This window comes from Lolium perenne, chromosome 2, assembly GCF_019359855.2.
Source record: "Lolium perenne isolate Kyuss_39 chromosome 2, Kyuss_2.0, whole genome shotgun sequence".
Lineage (NCBI taxonomy): Eukaryota > Viridiplantae > Streptophyta > Magnoliopsida > Poales > Poaceae > Lolium > Lolium perenne.
In genome coordinates, this window is record NC_067245.2 from 316,384,727 (window position 1) to 316,402,361 (window position 17,635).

Genomic DNA, 17,635 nt, shown 5'->3' on the forward strand with positions numbered 1-17,635 from the left:
CAAAGACTATGGCAAATATGCAATAATTTGTATATTGTAAACCGGATTAAAGGTTAATCCGGATTCTAAAGGTTGAGTTCAGCGAGGCTAAGCTGGTACAAACCGGTATCCCAGGAGGGGTATGCCGGAGTACGGGAAGCAAGAGAGTTTATGCCGCCAGAGCAAAGATACCGGAGCTCACAGGTAAAGAAACCGGAGATCCGGCATAGGCTCAACTGTAGCATGTCGGCATTCCAGTCAAAGATTCCACCAAGGACCAAAGGACATGATGAGCGAAGCACTTCAGCTTTAATCGAAGCCCTAAAGCCAAAGGAGCTGCTGACGTTAAAGATACCGGACGAGGTCACCGGTTCCTGATTAAAGACAGAAGCGATGTCACTGGGGCCAAAGAAGCTTTATAAATTAGCTTAGCTCATCCAAGATTCCATTAGGGTTTCTTCCCTTGTGAGCCACCCTCTCCCCTATATAAGGAGAGGGGGCACACCCCTGCGCGAGGGAATTCATTCAGTAGAGAGAATCACGATCAGAACAGAGAGAGGCTAGGTTTTGTACCGTACATCTTCAACCTCTGGCCATAGGCTAAGTTCATCAATACAATCCGGAATCCTGAGTTCATCTCTTTCTTTCCCTTTTAACCAAACCCTCCCCCGGATCCTCTAGCGCACATTCGGCCCCAACTTAAGCCATCCCATGGCATCTGTTTGTTCACCACGACGACAGTAACTTTGCCCTTTGGTTTAATAGCCACCTGACACGTGGCGATCTAGATCTTTGCCCAATTTTCACGGTATAGATCCAACGGACCAGATTTTTGACATCTTTCTTCTATAAAAAGAGACGCAGGTTTTACCCTTCTGAACTGCCATTGCTTTCTTCTTCCTTTGTTCTTGCAACTTGCTACCTCTACGCCGCTGCCGCCGCCGCATTCAATCTTCTTCTTTTTTCTAAAGAAACTTTCACAATAGTAAAGAAGAAGGGCGCCGCCGCTGCACCCAGCATGGCTACCAGCGGCTCCAACCCCAAGACCTCCGCGGCCGCAACGAAGAAAGTTGCAGCTGAATCATCTTCCGCCATTGCCAAAGATGCTCCAGTCGATTGGCCTGCTTCGACGATGAAGAAGCGCGATGAAAAGAGGGCCCGAACCCTTGGCCCGATCTCCGAAAAGGAGGGAGATGTCATATTACCAGGTTCAAATTCACGCCCCAATCCTCCCGCTGGTTTTACCGTAATGTTCGCTGCATTCTTATATCGCGGTTTATCTTTGCCCGCACACGAATTTCTTCGGCATCTTCTGCTTTTGTACGGGATTCAACTTTGGCAATTGACCCCAAACTTCATCCTTCATCTTTCAACTTTTATTACCATCTGTGAGGCTTTTCTCAGTATCAATCCTCATTGGGGTTTATGCAAAAAGATCTTCTTTGTTAAACGTTATAGTAGTAGCAACGGATCTTTCGTCACCGGCAGAGTTGGTTTTGTTGTTCGAAAGGAAGTAAACTACTTCAACTTCCCAATGAGAGAATCAGTCCAGGGATGGAGGTTGAAGTGGTTCTACCTCAGAGAGCCATCGATAGCTAGTCACGTCACTTGCCTACCGAAGTTTGTTGATGTCCTCGAAGCTACGCCAAAGCACTCTTGAAAGAATACATTGACTGCCGAAGAAAAGATAGTAGCCGACAAACTGTTCAAAAGAATTTTGGAGATAAAGGAATCCGATGGTCAAACAATGATTGGCACTGAAATTGTTCCTGTATTCTTGAGACGTCGAATCCAACCAACTATGTCTAGAGCTCATCAAATGTGGCTGTATTCGGGTCCCAAGGACGAGACTCGAATTAACGCTGCAGAGTTGTCAGAAAAAGAGTTGCTGGACGAAGTCAGACGCTTGACTTATTTTAGCCAGGAAGATTCGATTCCTCTACTGGCCCTTCGCGACCCGTATGATCTTGCTCACCACCCATCCGAGGTAATTTTTGGGTTTCTTCTTGTGTCGATATTTGCATCCGATATATTTTCCTTTATTTCACCGAGTCTTTAATCGCTCTCAGCAGATTCCTTCGACTGCGGAATTCTTTCCACCCGTGTCCGAAACCGAAGAAAACTCCGAAAAGGATGACTCCACTGCCAATGCGAAACCTTGTACTGAAGCAACTGAAGATAATGAAGCTTCTGAGAAGGAGAATAATGATCCCAGGGCTCCTTTTGACGAATATAAAATCCTTGATGATGATTTAGTTGATACAGCGGAGTCTAGTCGCAATGACAATGATGCTGATCATGTTCCCTTTGATGATGCAGCTCCGGAGAAGCCGGGCATCCAGCAGCCAAAGAGACCATCTGGTGGCTTCGCAGATGAAGATGATCTACTCCTTGACTTGTAAGTTCATCTGTGGTTCTTTTCGAAGTCGAATCGTATTTCCTTTGACATAAGTTTTACTTGCAGCGAGGAGGGCTTTATTGAGCCTCCTTCGAAGAAAGCGAAGGCCAATTCCAGTGGGCCAGCTCCCGCCGCATTTGAGGCTCCAGCCTTCCCGAAGGGTGATCCATCTTCCTCTCCTCTCCCGAAGGGAAAGGAGCTTCCTCCAGCAGCGCCTACTCCATCTTCGACTTCCGGAGGGCAGGTAATTAACACAACTTCTTTTTATTTATTCTTGATGATAATTCTCTCCCTTCCAGCCCCCGAGTCTATATTCGACTGTTTACAGTTGATTGTAGACTCAAAGGGAACGTTGATACGATTACGACGTATTTGCTTTGATGCTGTGTTGCAGAGTATCCAGGCAGCCGTGACAGTTATACGGGACTTCGCCTCCCAATTTTCTTTGCTCCAAGCTGAAAATGTTGGCTCCAGGAGGATGCTCAGTCGTCATCTGCCAAGCTTGATCAAGCGATTACAATCACAGCCACTGCCCGACAAGAGGTGGACACTTTGAAGAAGGAGCTTGATCAACTAAGGAAGAAGCTGAAGAAGGAGGAGAAGGAGAAGGCAGAAGCCCAGGTCCAGAAGAGGGAGACGGAGGACCTTCTACACAAGTCCACCATGGCTCTGCTAGGTAGTTTTATCGTAGTGTCTTATCGTTATTTAGTTTCATCGACTTCTTACTTTTGTTTTTTTTGCAGAGGCTGCCGATATTCCTGCCAATTCTGTGGGCAAGCCCCCAGACGATGCTATTTTCATGGCAATCGAGTCTGGTGACCTCATCCGACCCCTTCTTCAAAAGAACAAGGCGGTCCTATCGAGACTCCACGCCATGATCTTCCCGAAGGCGGATCAAAAGAAGACTCTGGAGCAGCAGGCGAGCACCTTCTTCGTCGACACCGAGGGCATTATCGAGGTATTCAAACGTACCTCGCGCACCTACGAAGCTCTTCTCGCCTTCCAACTCTTTATGGGGTATGGCTTTAAAGCTGATATGGAATCGCTGACGATGGAGCTGCCGATGGATCAAGATGGGCTAGCTATCGATCTGAGCCCCTTTAGCTTGTCGGCGGGCAAATGTGCGCGGCAGCTTCTTGATCTGGTGGAAGCCAATAAGTCAGCTGCTGGAAGGGATGCCCCAAGCTTGTCGACGCAAACCTAGGCCCCTTAAGTTTTTCTTGTTTCATTGTAATTTTGAGGATTTGTCTTCAAACAATGGCTTTCTTTGAAGCCTCATCCTGTAATGAAATTAGAGCTGGCAATGTTGCCAGTTCTACCTTTGTAATTACGACGTCTTTTATACTTGACTGTGTGCTCCCGATGGGAGTGACTTTGAGATTTGTCGACACCATGCATACATTTGACGTACACTTGATGGTGCATTCTGCAGGTGACTCCTATACCTCCTTTTGTCGAAGATTCTTCGGCTGCTGGACCTGATACCGGTCTTTTGCAACGCATGAGGACCCGAATCTCTCAAATGGAGAAAGATCTGCTGGGTATTTATGCCATGGCAGCTGTAGTAAAGAAGAAAGGCGAACTGGCCGTGGAAGTAGAACGATGTGCTCTGGGTGAACTTCAGAAGGCCACCGAGAGCCTTAATTGTAAGTACTCGGCAACCCTTCAGCTCCCTTGATTTCTTAGGGCACTTTTCTTCCTTGGTTTCCTTAACTTTGCATTGTTATTCTCATCAGTCATTGCTCTGAATTTGTCCGAAGAAAACAAGCGAGTCCATGAGCGAGTTGGTGCTCTAACTAATTTATCTCAATTCAATGAGGCCTTCTGGGCAGACAGACAAAAAGCTGCTATCATTGCCAAGTTTCAGGATCGAGTGCAACAAGTGCACCGATTTTTTGACAAGTGCTATACAGGCCTGGGGATGATTTGGAAAACCATGTTCCCTCTAGACCCAATTCCTTCAACAGTGCTGACTTTGATGTCGAAATTTAGCAATGCCGAGAAGGTCCACACTTTGGTTCGCAGTCAACTTCTCGCTGGAGCAGAAACTGCTTTTGCCTTCGTGTTATCTCAGAATCCTTCATTGGATTTGAAATCCATTGTGAAAGCTGATGTCGATATTAGCCAATATTTCCCTACTGCTAGAGAGCCTCCTTCTATTGTAATTGCCAAACTTGAGGTTAGCTCAAAGGCAGACGAAGCATCTCAGTAGTATTTCTAACACTCTTAATCTTGTAAATTGATAACTTTGTTGACGATACCCATATCTTCGGGTGCCTTGGGTGTAAGTTATTCGTGTGCACAATGTAACTTATTTACGCAATCTCAAACTTTTCTCTATTGTATTCATACTGTTGTTTTAAGAGACGAGCTGACCAAAGATTTTTCCCTTTGCATCGATCTCAAAAAGCTTTTGTATGGCTGAACTAATTTTTGAAGATGACGCTCTTGTCACTTTTGACAAATCATCGTTACTTCGAACGCTGGTGGCGATATTTGATATATTTATCAACTTAAGCGGCAAGTGCTGGTGCGCTAGTCTTTTTGGTATCGGTATTGTGATGCTTTTGTAAAAAATATCGGTAGCAAATTTTTGAGTGATCAGCTCATGTTGCAGGTCCAAGTGAACCCGTAGTAATCGCAACTTTGCTATAACTGAAAACGTATTTTTGTCAGCGGCAGCCCCCGAGTAAATCGAGGGAACTATGCTCGCTTTCGACTCTGTTGCTCTTGAGTACTCCTTGTTCGATATACCGGCGTGGGCCTTCCATTAGTTATGCTGTCTTTGCCGTTTGCAGCGCTAGCATGTTCCCTGAGGCTTTGGCGAAAAGACAACGCGTATTTCTTTTATTGTATTTATTCGAGAACCCTTTGGTTATCATCGATGGCAGCGCTCGCATGTTCCCTGAGGCTTAGATGATAACCTTTGAGTACAACCAGCATAGGCGTCTCCCGATCTTTTTTATCGGGTTCGCTTACTGTGTTCGTATATTCCGAAGTCGACGTTCGCGGTATTGTGCGAAGAATTTTGAAAACATTTGTCGGGTGTCCCGAATCAATCGAGTGCTCGAAGCTCTGAACTTTATTAATAAGTTTACGATGATAAGATAGGCTAAATTGCTATGGATTTAAGAAAGCCTTATTAAAAATAAACTTGCATGAAAAATAAAGATGTAGGCCACCGCTCGTCTTCTTATGTAAGAGGAGGGTTCTTCTTGTCCTGACCGACGTCTGTTGCAGTGCTGATGGTTTCCGGGGTGGTGTCGATAGTTTCCGTAGGAGCGCTGGCAATCAATGCCAATGGATTAATGCCTTCTGCTGAAGATTTGTCGTTTGTTGTCGAAGTTTCGACAGTTGACACTATCGTTGCAGGATTATCGGGTTGCTTCTTCGTCTTCTTGCTGCTGTCTTCTTTCTTGAGCTTGAATTCTTTGCCTTGAATAGCTAATTGTTTGGGAGCAAAGTCTACATTTTTGCCTTCCTCTTTGCCTCAAATTTAGCGGCAATCTTCTGGAACTCTCGATCACAATTGTCTGACCGAGAGAAGCTTCCGTGGACCGTGATATTGGTCCCGTTGTTGCCTGGCATTTTGAGCTTTAAGTACGCGTAGTGCGGTACAGCCATAAATTTGGCATAAGCTAGCCTCCCGAGGATAGCGTGGTACTGCGATTCCCAATTCACTACCTCGAACTCAATCTTTTCCTTCCTGAAATTGTCGGGTTTCACGAAGACTACATTCAAGGAAATTCTGCCAAGAGGGTATGCTGGCAAGGATGGCACAATACCATGAAAACACGTATCAGATTCCTCCAACATATCAACTGTGATGCCCATATTCTTGACTGTGCTTGCGAATATCAAGTTTAACCCGCTGCCACCGTCCATGAATACTTTGCTCATATTGAATCCTCCGATTTGAGCTTCGACTACTAAGGCTGCATGGCCTGGCCTTGGGATAGACATCGGGTGATCAACTCTACTGAACAAGATGTTCTGTGTGGACCAGTCGATGTATTCTGGGACGTTAGCCATGGTTCCTTCTGCAAGATTAATTTCTTGCGTAAGCTTCTTCATCTCTCTTCTGGAGACGCCTGTTTTGTGAATCATGCTCATTTGTCCTCGAGGAGGCAGAAAAGTTTCATTGGAGGCGCGAGTTTGAACTTGCTGAACTTGGTGCTGAGGTGGCGGCGGCGGGTTCGGGAGCTGCGTCTGCCCCTTATTCGACTCGTAAAACTTCTGAAGATCAAGAAACTGTCGACAGTCCCTGAGCAGATGGCTTGACTTTTTGGTATTATCCTTCGGATCGATGTAAGCGTGTATGTAGCAAGGAGCGTTTAATTGCTCGGCAAATGGAAACTCCGGGACACGTGGTGGCCGCTCTCTGTAGTTACCGCAATTTCCTCCGGAACCGCTGTGGTTGCCATCCCGACGGTCGCCACGTCTGTCGTTGCGTTGATCGTCGTACCGATCGTCACGTCGATCGGAGTATCCAGCAGCTACGATGTTGGTGTCGCTGAAGGTTTCGTATCCTCGGTCTCTTCGCTTTTTGCGGCGATCTCTACGGTGACCCGCTTCGTGCTTCTGATCGTCTTCTTCGTCATCACTGCGCGGGCGTGGCTTCCGCACATGATCTTCTCCGTCAGCCCAACTGTTGGCGATTTCCATGAGCCTGGTAATAGTTTTCGGCTTCTTTCGGCCGAGCTCCTCGATATAAGATTCTCTTCGAATACCATTGCTGAAGGCGTCAATTGCCCTATCGATAGAGACATCTTCGGCAGCGTTCAGAAGTTTAGTAAAACGTCCAATGTATGCGCGGATTGATTCTTTCGGCTTCTGGTGGCACTGTCGTAGTTCTTCAATTCCAACATGCCTTTTGTACGTAGCCTGGAAATTCTTGATGAAAGCGTCGACAAGATCATCACAGGATTTGATGGATCCCTTTGGTAGGCCTCTTAACCATCCTCGTGCCGAATCTTTTAGGTAGAGCTGCAGACACTGCATCGCCGCTACCTGATTCCCTTTGTGTAAGATCACGGTTTGCAGATAATCATCTATCCAAGACCTCGGCTCCTGCTGTCCATCGTATTTAGCAGCATCAGTAGGGGTAGGTTTGAACCTCTTCGGCGGCATCGCTTCTCGTATCCTGAGGCTTAGACAATCGGCACCTCAGAGTTCACCATCGTACTCTTGGGTTTCCTCGGATTCGTCGCTGTCGTAGCCTTCTTTTGCACACCGACGGCGAGCTCTATCGATTCTACTCTATGTAATATCATCGCGGGCATCTTTTGATCGATGCTTAGATCCACTACCCTGATGCGTAGCTTTTTCTTTCATGGGAGTGAGCTTGTCTCCGAGTATCGCAAGACTTTCCAGGGCGCCCCGATGAGCTTGCGCCATTGGGTCATTAGGCGTCGGCTGATGGTTGATTAGATAGGCAGCGAGGTTTGCGGTTGCTCCTTCAACAGTCTTTGGCCTGATCATGCCTGCGGTTTCCATGGTCATAAAAGAGTTGGAGAGGTTTGCGGTAATATCCCTTGCGTCGGCTTCTGAGAGGCGAGGAATTCGTGGTCGAAATCTCCCTTGATTTTGATTGCTTCGAGACGCGCTTCCATGCGAAGGTTGCCCCCTTCGGCGCTCGCTTGATTGATCGGCTGCCTGTCGGCGCCGGTCGAGGTCGGCTTGCTCCTTTTCTAACCGGGCTCGATTCTTGTCCAAGATAGCGTGATACGCGTTGAGAGTTCCTGCCGAAGCGCTGTCGTTGCTGCTGGCGCTAGCTTCAGTGTTGCGGTGTCCTCGACGGTTGACACGAGGGGTGCGCTCGCCTCCGGAGAGTTCGTCTCCCGTAACAGGGTTGATGATAGCATAAACTTGGTGACGAGTTGCCTTCCAAGTGGTTGCCCTGGCGATGCTGCCGATACTTTCTTCATCAGATGAGTTCCTGGCGCTGCAGACGAAAGGTGTATCTTCCGAGCCCATTCCGTGCCTAGTGTCGCAGTTGAGGCAGTAGTACGATGTTAGATCCGATGATCCAGAATCGTCAGGTCCAATGGACATAGAGGACGCAGATCGGTGTGGCGAAGATGTTGGAGTCAACGCTGCCGATAGATTGACTATGAGCAGAGATGACGCAGATGATGCAGCGGTCGATGAAGTTGATGACGCCGGCGAAGATGTAGCCAGACTCGAACCATTGGGGGCGAACGGGTCGGGAAGTCGAAGGATCCCTCCAGAGTTCATGCAGTAGCGGACGATCCCGATCGTCATGTCCATCCCGTCGCGCAGGCCCAAGAAGGCTAAACGCGACGCGTCGCTGTGCGGAGTGAACTCGAAGGACCCGAAACGAATCGAGTTCCCCGAGTTTGGTGATGAAGGAGCCAACGATGGTGTTGGCGATGCCGGCGAAGATGTAGCCAACGTGATCGAAGCAGCCCATGTAGTACCTTCTACCAGCAAGTTCCCCACAGATGGCGCCAATTGTCGAGGGAGCTCCTCGGCAATGCCCACCATGATGGGCTTAGGGATGACGGAATCCTGCAGGCTAGCACGAGACATCGGATACCAAACAAACGGGGAGAGAGATTTTACCCAGGTTCGGGGCCCTCGATGAGGTAAAACCCTTACTTCCTGCTTGCCTAATCTTGATTATCGAATATGTTGGGTTACAATGGGGTAGCCGATAGGCTGTTGTTTATCGACTCGCCGAGAGGCAAGGTTTTTAGTTCTAATCTTGTGGTGGTTCTCCGTAAAGATTATCTATCTCCTCAGCAGGCCCTCTCCTGGCCTTTATATTGTAGGCCAGGTCCCGAGAGTCCTATCCGAAATCTACTAGATTACAAAGAGATCTAGTCTAATCTTTTCTTTGACGACGCCTTCTTGCCTTGTTCATTAAGAGTCCGTCTTCGGGTAAGTCCCCTTTGCTGGAACCGACGTATAGGCCCATCTTGGTTGTTGGGCGACCTTCTTGGGCCCCTGGCTGGGCCGAAGGAGGTAGTCTAATGCTGGTTACCCGAAGGGTAATGCCCACATCAGATCCACTATAATATACATTATGAATAAATAAAATTCCGGTGTGATTTGTAGTTATATGGCATATCATCTACCGTCAAACATAATGAAAACATTCCTTCCAGTCCACTAAACATTACTAGTGACCGTGAGAGATAATGAACTGTTGAACAAATAGCAGTATTTAATTCCTTTTCCCAATAATCAAGGGAAGAACAAAGTGTTATATTCCTCCATTCAACCATGAAGAACAAAGTGTTATATGATGATAAGATTGAAGATTTCATTTCACATAACACTATGACAATGATGTTGTTCAAATAAATGTCGCAGTTATTATTACATAATAGCATTTTCAATACTTAGTGATTTTCATACTTAGTGAATTTCAATATATAGGTTTTTCATGTACTTAGTGAATATCATACTTAGTGAATATCATACTTAGTGAATATCATAATATCAATATGTATATAGTCATATATATTCAATATGTATATAGCCATATATTCAATATGTATATAGTCATATATATTCAATAGTCATATATTCAATATGTATATAGTCATATATATTCAATATGTATATAGTCATATATTCAATATGTATATAGTCATATATATTCAATATGTATATAGTCACATATTCAATATGTATATAGTCACATATTCAATATGTATATATTCAATATGTATATAGTCATATATATTCAATATGTATATAGTCATATATTCAATATGTATATAGTCATATATATTCAATATGTATGTAGTCATATATTCAATATGTATATAGTCATATAAATTCAATATGTATATATTCAGTATGTATATAGTCATATATATTCAATATGTATATAGTCATATATTCAATATGTATGTAATCATATATATTCAATATGTACATAGTCATATATTCAATATGTATATATTCATATATATTCAATATGCATATATTCAATATGTATATAGTCATATATATTCAATATGTATATATTCAATATATAGTGTTACACATATAGTGATATATTCAATGTGAATATTCAATATATAGTGATATATTCAGTACTTAGTGAATTTCATACTTAGTGAATATTCAATACTTAGTGAATATTCAATACTTAGTGAATTTCAATATATAGTGATATATTCAATACTTAGTGAATTTCATACTTAGTGAATTTCATACTTAGTGAATATTCTACTGAATATTCAATACTTAGTGAATTTCATACTTAGTGAATTTCAATATATAGGTTTTTCATGTACTTAGTGAATATCATATATATGTTTTTCATGTAGAAACTATGGACTCCGACAGAGACGAAGCACAAGAAGAAGCCATGGCGAATATCATAGCCGGTGAAGATGATATCACCACAACGTATCTGAACGACTCCGGTGAGGGAGCGGAGGATCTCGAGCGAAGAGACGACTCCGGTGAGGGAGAAGATGACGGCTCCGGTGAGGGAATGGAGGGAGAAGATGGCGGCTCTGGAACCTTAGTTATAAAGTCCGGCGAGGTATATAAATTAAGCCGCTGCTCACTAGATGCATTAACTAATTTGTATATATATATTGACGATTAATTCTTTCTTCTTTTAGCCCTCCGGATCGAGCCAATCTTCTGTAAAGAAACGAGGCCCGACAAAAAATTTGGGCGAGAATTGTAGGTTCAAGATCGAAGAAGTGGCTGGAGATGGCGAACCGATTGCTCCCAAGAAGACCGCACTGTTATTTGTAAGTCAATGCGGAGTTATTGTTCGGGACAACATCCTAATCACCATTCGCGAATGGAATAAGCCAAAGGCGGATGGAGTTACTTATGTCGAGGATAGATCCAAAGATATGCTTTGGAATACGCTAATGACAAATTTCACCATACCGAAAGAGGTGGATCCAGATAAAAGAGTTATAGAGCGAAAAGTCAAGGCCTGGACTCTTAAGAAGATGGCCACACAATTCAAGAACCACAAGAAAAGATTGCATAAGGACTATATCCTGAAAAACAAGACTCCGGAGTTCACTGGAGCGAATGAGAAGCTGAAAGATCACTGGGATGAATTTGTGATGTACAAGAAATCTGATGAAGCTCTGAAAAAGTCGGCAAAAAATAAGGAAAATGCTAAGAAAAAGATATATCACCATGTTATGGGGACATGTGGCTACAAGACCAGCAAGCCTAAGTGGGAGAAAGCTGAGAATGACCTGATTGGGAAAGGGATCAATCCAGAGACATTGGACTGGACCGACCGGGCAAAGTCTTGGTTCTACAGGGTTGGTGGAAAATTGCACCCAGAAACAGGGGAGTGTATTTATACAAAAGAACATCTTGCAAAACCTTATGAAGGCCTTAAAAGTGCACATCAATAGGTGCAGGAGGGGAAGTTCCTTCCCGATAGAGAGAACGACGAGATGACACGCGCTCTTGGGAATCCTGGACACTCAAGGCGAACACGAGGCACACCAGGCTCCGTTCCGTGGAAGTTCGGGTTTGCCGACGATAGGAAGAGATATCCCGATAGAAGCCATGACAGGAGAAAGGCAAGGGATGCAGACCAGATGCATCGGATAGAAGAAGAATTAAGGCGGCATCAGGAGCAACTTGACCTAATTAGCCAGCAACGTTCCGGCTTATCTCAGCGGCACAACGAAGATCCTGCAATCGATGCTACCGGCCTGCCACTATCTCAGCGGAAAAGCAGCGTTGCTTCCACGGAGCTCCCGACCGATGATGGTACAGTGATGTTGGCTCCTCGCTACCCCGTGGATGAGATCACGGAGACCTGCATGTGTGAGCTGCATGTGAAAGTGATGAACATATCAATGAAGGTGGCGGTCAGCTTGTTCGTACCTACATGACCGAAACCAAGTTATCATTGCCGGGCTGTTCCAAATGGATACGCTGTTGTCGGGCTGGATCAAGTTGTGCCTGGATTTGAAGAACTGAAGCTTGACTTCCCTGCAGGTGAAGGGGATCTGAATGAACTGGGAGAAGCCATTAAAGGCACAGTTCTATGGCGAAAGGAATACATCGTGATTCCAAATTGGAAGCCAAGGCAGACTCCGCCGCCTCAGCCGTCTCCGGGGCATCAGCAGACTCCGCCGCGTCAGCATAGTTCGCCGTCTCCGGCGCCTCAGCAGTCACCGCCGCCTCAGCCGTCTCCACCGCCTCAGCCTTCTCCGGCACGTCACCACACTCCGCCGCCTACGCAGACTCAGCAAAAGCGGAAGGGCACCGCCGCTCCGACGACTAGTAGCACAGATGCGAAGAAATCCAAAGCTGCGACTAAATCCTCAGCTGCGAATAAGGCTCCTGTCGTGTTACCATACGAGAGGACTGATGAGGAAAACACCCGTATCATGGCTGAGGAAGTGAAACGCCATTTTGCACCGAAACGGCCCCCGCCAAAGCAGTACATAGCACCGGGAGCAGTGAAGCACTTTGCGGACATAGTATATGGAGAAAAGAAGGCTGAGTTGACATCAGATTATGACCGCTCTATTTTACGGTCACACAAAGCGAATGTGGAGCGGACGAAAAGAGGGAAAACAATTGCCAAACTCAGAGAAGAGGAAAATCAATCGGTACCCCCCCCCTCAACGTGTACTCCTATGATGATCCGGAGACGACAGAAATAGTCACACGAATGGCTAAAGATCTTGGTACGAGTGTTCAATACCAAGACTACTATCCCATGGCTGAGTTAACATACAGATACACATACGGGAAGCCTCTCGTCAGACCTGACCAGCTCCCGCATCTACAAACACAAATGCGAAGATTGTTGGAGATATGCCCAAGAGGCAATAATAAAGTGGTTATTATTATATCTTTATGTTTATGACAAATGTTTGCATCCCATGCTATAATTGTATTAACCAGAAACATTAATACATGTGTGTTATGTAAACGGAAAAGAGTCCCTAGTAAGCCTCTTGTATAACTAGCTTGTTGATTAATAGATGATCATGGTTTCCTGATCATGAACATTGGATATTGTTAATAACAAGGTTGTGTCATTGGTTGAATGACATAATGGACACAGACCCAAATAAGCGTAGCATAAGATCAAGTCATTAAGTTCATCTTGCTATAAGCTTTTGATACATAGTAACCTAGTCCTTCGACCATGAGATCATGTAAATCACTTATATCGGAAGGGTACTTTGATTACATCAAACGCCACTGCGTAAATGGGTGGTTATAAAGATGGGATTGAGTATTCGGAAAGTCTGAGTTGGGGCATATGGATCAAGAGTGGGATTTGTCCATCCCGATGATGGATAGATATACTCTGGGCCCTCTCGGTGGAATGTCGTCTAATTAGCTTGCAAGCATGTGACACGGTCACAAGAGATGACATACCACGGTACGAGTAAAGAGTACTTGTTGGTAACGAGGTTGAACTAGGTATGGAGATACCGATGATCGAACCTCGGACAAGTAGAGTATCGCGTGACAAAGGGAATCGGTATCGTATGTAAATGGTTCAATCGATCACTAAGTTATCGCTGAATGTGTGGGAGCCATTATGGATCTCCAGGTCCCGCTATTGGTTTTTGGTCGGAGAGGAGTCTCGATCATGTCCGCATAGTTCACGAACCGTAGGGTGACGCGCTTAAGGTTCGATGTCGTGTAAGTAGATTCGGAATAGGAGATGGATACCGAATGTTGTTCGGAGTCTCGGATGGGATCCAGGACATCACGAGGAGGTCTGGAATGGTCCGGAGAATAAGATTCATATAAGGGAAGTTGATTTCTAGGTTTCGGAAAAGTTCGGGATTTTCCTGTGGAAGACCAGGAAGGTTCTAGAAGGTTCCGGGGGTCCCACCAGTGGGCCCACGACCCTAGGAGGGCCAACATGGGCCGAGGGGGGGCAGCCTAGCCTAATGGGCTGGGGACACATGCCCCTCAAGGCCCAGCCGGCCACCCTTAGGGATTTCCCCAAAACCCTAGGGGGGATCAACTTGGGGGGAAGAAATCCCCTTCCCCCACTTGGCCACCGGCCCTAGCCCTAGATGGGCTTGGGGGGCCACCCCAACCGACCTTCCCACCCTATATAAAGAGGGGAGGGTGCAGGGGGCGCAGCCACCCCTTCACACCAAACCCTGGCCGCCCCCCTCTCCTCCTCCATAGTGTTGTTCCGGCTTGGCGAAGCCCTGCAGCTTTTCTCCTCCACCACCACCACCACGCCGTCGTGCTGCTGGGATTCCGAGGGGATCTACCACACCTCCGCTGCCCGCTGGAACGGGGAGAGGACGGACGTCATCGACACCGTACGCACGACCGAGTACGGAAGTGCTGCCGGATTGCAGCACCGGACGATCGACTACATCAACAACGAGATCTGCTCTCGTAAGGCTTTGGATCTTCGAGGGTTAGTCTCTCATACTTCTCGTTGCTTCGATCTTTGTAGATTAGATCTTGCTTCTTCGTAGGTTGGATCTTGGTTTTTGTTCATGTTCACGGTAGAAATTTTTTGTTTTCCATGCAACGAACCCATCAGTGGTATCAGAGCCGTGTCTATGCATAGATCTGTTGCACGAGTAGAACACAATGGATTTGTGGGCGTTGATGCTTTTGTTGTTTTTAGTTATTGTACTTTGCATCTTGCGGGATGGTGGGATGAAGCGGCCCGGGCTAACTTTACATGACCGCGTCTCATGGGACTTGCTCCACGCTTGACATGCAACTTGTATTGCATAAGTGGCTTTGCGGGTGTCTGTCTCTCTCACCATAGTTAAGATTCAGTTTACTCTTTCGATTGACAACACTAGTATCACCGTTGTGGTTCATATTCGTAGGTATATTGGATCTTACTCGAAAACCCTAAACCACGTAAAATATGCAAACCAAATTAGAGGCGTCTAACTTGTTTTTGCAGGGTTTGGTGATGTGATATGGCCATGATGTGATGATGATTATATTTGATGTATGAGATGTTCATTATTGTATTATGGCAACCGGCAGGAGCCTAATGGTTGTCTTTAATTTTGTTAAGACCTGCGTGTCTATTCATCATGTAATAGCTTTATTTCAAGTAGTTGTTATAGTAGCTAAAAGTGATGGACAACCATGAAGCGGCGCCACTGACCTTGACGCCATGCTGGTGATGATGGAGACCATGTCCGTGCTTTGGAGATGGAGATCAAAAGCACAAGAAGAAAGGCCACATCATATCACACATTTTGAATTGCATGTGATGTTAATCCTTTATGCATCTTATTTTGCTTAGATCGCGACGGTAGCATTATAAGATGATCCCTCTCACTAAATATCAAGATAATAAAGTGTTCGTCCTTAGTATGCATCGTTGCTAAGACTTGTTGTTTCGAAGCATCACGTGATGATCGGGTGTGATAGATTCTACATGTGCATACAACGGGTGCAAGCCAGATTTGCACATGCGGATACTAAGGTAACCTTGACGAGCCTAGCATGTACAGACATGGTCTCGGAACACGGGATACCGAAAGGTAGAGCATGAGTCATATGAATGATATGATGAACACTTTGAGTGTTCGCCTTTGAAACTACATCTTTTCTCATGAAGATCGGACTTGGTGTAGTGGATTTGGTTCGTGTAATCACTAAGACAATGTGAGGGATGTTGTCTTGAGTGGGAGTTCACCTAGTTAATTTAAGAATTAAAATTGAACTCAATTTATCATAAACTTAGTCTAAACTCTTTGCAAATATGTTGTAGATCATGGCGGCCCCCACCATCAATTTTAACCAGATCCTAGAGAAAGAAAAACTTAAGAACAATGGAAGGAACTTCCCGGATTGGTTATGTCATGTGAGAATTGTCCTCACTGCTGGAAACCTGCAATATGTACTCGATGCACCGCTGGGTGCCCCACCTGCAGAAAATGCTCCCGCTGAGGTGAAAAATGTTTACCAAGCTCGAAAAATTCAGTACTCCCAAGTTCAGCGTGCCATCCTGTGCGGCCTAGAGGCAGAGCTTCAAAAGCGTTTTGAACACCACGACCCCTGTGAGATAGTCCGTGAGCTCAAAGCTATCTTTGAAACTCATGCGGCCATGGAAAGCTATGAGGCCTCGAAACATTTCTTTGGCTGCATGATGGAAGAGGGTAGCTCCGTTAGCGAGCACGTGCTCAAGATGTCTGGGCACGCGAAGAAGCTCAATGAATTGGGAATTGTGATTCCTAACCAGTTGGGTATTCATCGTGTCCTCCAATCACTGCCACCTAGTTATAAGAACTTCGTGATGAACTACAACATGCCGAACATGAACAAAGAGTTACCTGAACTCTTCTCCATGCTGAAATCTGCTGAGGTGGAGATACAGAAAGAGCACCAAGTGTTGATGGTCAACAAGACCACCAGTTTCAAGAAGCAGGGCAAGCCTAACAACAAGGGCAACTTCAAGAAGGATGGCAAGAAAGCTGTTGCGCCTCCTAAGAAGCCCAAGGCTGGCCCTAAGCCTGATACTGTGTGCTTTTACTGCAAGGAAGAGGGGCACTGGAAGCGCAATTGCTCCAAGTACCTGGCTGATCTAAAGAGCGGCCACGTCAATAAGAAAGGTATATTTGATATACATGTTATTGATGTTTATCTTACTGGTAATCGTAGTAGTGCCTGGGTATTTGATACTGGTTCGGTTGCTCACATTTGTAACTCGAAACAGGAACTGCGGAATAAACGAAGACTAGCAAGGGACGAGGTGACGATGCGCGTTGGAAATGGATCTAAGGTCGATGTGATCGCCGTCGGCACGCTCCCTCTACATCTACCTTCGGGATTAGTTTTAAATCTGAATAATTGTTATTTGGTGCCTGCGTTGAGCATGAACATTATATCTGGATCTTGTTTAATGCAAGACGGTTATTCGTTTAAGTCAGAGAATAATGGTTGTTCTATTTATATGAATAATATCTTTTATGGTCATGCGCCTGAGATGAATGGTTTATACTTGTTAAATCTCGATAGTAGTGATACACATGTTCATAACGTTGATGCTAAGCGAATTAAATTGAATGATAATTCTACTTATATGTGGCACTGTCGTCTTGGTCATATTGGAGTGAAGCGCATGAAGAAACTTCATTCCGATGGAATTCTTGAATCACTTGATAGATGCGAAGCATGTCTAATGGGAAAAATGACTAAGACTCCATTCTCTGGTACAATGGAGTGAGCTACAGACTTATTGGAAATCATACATACCGATGTGTGCGGACCAATGAGTGTAGCATCACACGGTGGTTATCGTTATGTTCTAACCTT